Genomic DNA, 2,334 nt, shown 5'->3' on the forward strand with positions numbered 1-2,334 from the left:
CATGTATTAATAATTTTAATTTTTATAGAACTAGTTTGTATGCACATGCACATAACTTCCAGACTTTTCTCTGCGTACATATTTTCTAAAAAGCTAAAATTGCGACTACATTGTGTAAATGACAGGAAAAAAATATATGTTTAGGAAAAAAAAAACAGAAAGACGTCTCCCACATTGCTTCCCGGCCCCTCCTGATCTGGGGGGTGCGGGGGAGGATGAAGAACCCCAGCGCCATGCCAGTCAGGAGGTACGTGACCTTCACAGATAGCACTGTGTGTGAGTGTGAGGGCAGATGGGGCGCGTGACCCACAATCTCTCTCACAAGAAATACAACACTATTGTTTTCTAGATTTCTCTCATTAGAGTTGAAGAGGATCCGTTCAGTCTTCTAAGATTTTAAACGAGACACCAACACCTAGAAAGGTTATATTCGCAAAGCTAGTAAGCCAGAGAGCCTGGCTGGAAGCCCGGCCTCCCCAGCCACCCCAGATACCCCAGCCTCCCTGGGCAACCCAAACACTCCAGGCTCCCCGAGCACCCCTGCCTCCCTGGCCACCCCAGCCTTCACACCCATCCCCGCCCATCCCCGCCACGGCTGTTAATTGCAGGCATTTCACATCTAAGTTTCACTGCAGAGATGGAGGGCAGTCTCAGATGAACCCTGTGGCATGGTGACTTTAGGCCGCTCTGTGACCCCCGACACAGGAAAGACCAGTTCCCAAATCAAAGTTGTGACCACATTACTTCCCACGTGACTCTTTGAACCTGAATCTTTGCATTTTGCTTTATTTTCATTTTAAATCAAAGCACTTTGTTGGATTGACTTCTCTTAATGATTTGGCCCAAAGCGTTCTCCCCTCTACCACAGACAAGTTCACAAGGTGCACTTCAAACCACCGAGGTGCACCCCCTTTTGAGGAACACGGAACACTCAAGCCTCACCGTGTTCACTATACCTGTTTCTGTCCCTGACTTCACGTCTGCGCCATTCGTTCTGCCTGGGGAAGGCTGGCTGGCCACACCAGGAGGGACAAGTGCTCTGCGGAGGCCAGTTTCAAAGTAACCAACCTTCCATCTGCTGAAAGCCCTAGGTCTGTGAATTCTGTGCAGCAAAGGGTGAGAAGGTACAAAGACAACCTCATGATCACATGGTCAAAGCGACTGAGGAGAAGAAACCTAAGAAAATAAAATAATCATACTCGGAAATAACCTGTATATGAAAAAAGAACCCAAGCCTGAATTAAACTCCCTTCCAATGTATTCTACACTTTCTTAGGCTTTATAAAAATATAGCTAAGTGACAGTGTTAGATAAGTCACTGCAAAATCTCGAAGTGCCTCACGTTTACAGTGCTATTTTTCAGGCTTCTGGAAGAAGATGTTTAAATTATTGGGTCTAAATACATTACTTTGCCCCAGATTAAGTTAACAAAAGTCAGTGTCACAATGTCAGAAGAAGGACCATTAAATGTTAGTTCAGGTAACTGGATGAGGCTCGCTTGTGGCTAAATTTAATAATTTTTAAAAAATGTTTTTAGTGGTAAAATACACATAACATAAAATTTACTATCTCAAACGTTTTTAAGTGTACAGCTCGATATTATTAAATACATGCATAATGTTGCACAGCCGTCACCGTCATCATCTCAAGAACTCTCTCATTTGCAGATGAAAACTCCATAACCATTCAACAGCGACTCCCCGCAAGCCCTGGCAACCTGGCGACCACCATTTTACTTTCTGTCTCATTATTTTCTTTCACAAGAGTAATTCCAAAGTTTGAGTCGTGGAGTAGAGCTGAAACCTGAAATGGGATTTTAATATTATGCACCTTAAAAGGCCAACAGGAAAGCCATGTCCCATATGAGGCAGAAATCCAAGCTAAGTAAGATCTGAGAAACTAAAGAAATTTGTAGGGCTTTAAAAAAAAGGACTAGGAATGCATATTTGTGTATATACATACATATACACACACAGACACAGAGAGATTTCTAGTCTATGGAATAAGCTTCATATTTTTATGGAATAAAAGAGACTCAAGTCCTATTAAATAATAAATATGCTGGAAGAAGTGAGCCATCTGAGTGAGTAAGCAATCAGCATAAGTTCGGCAATCAGGAGTTTAATGAGAGTATTTTCACAGTAATTCTGATCTTTAAATTGTGCATACTAGTTCTTCTTAATGAGGACATCCCCCATCTTGCCTGCTGTGTGAAATTATTTATTTTTCAATTGAAATTGAACTGACATTATTACACATGGTCTCGTTTTAGGACAAAGGCTTTCATTTACTGGAGAATCCACTGAGCATCCCACGGGCCCAGAATGGGACTTT

The sequence above is a fragment of the Pteropus vampyrus genome, unplaced genomic scaffold, assembly GCF_000151845.1.
Source record: "Pteropus vampyrus isolate Shadow unplaced genomic scaffold, Pvam_2.0 Scaffold69, whole genome shotgun sequence".
In the NCBI taxonomy this organism is placed as follows: Eukaryota; Metazoa; Chordata; class Mammalia; order Chiroptera; family Pteropodidae; genus Pteropus; species Pteropus vampyrus.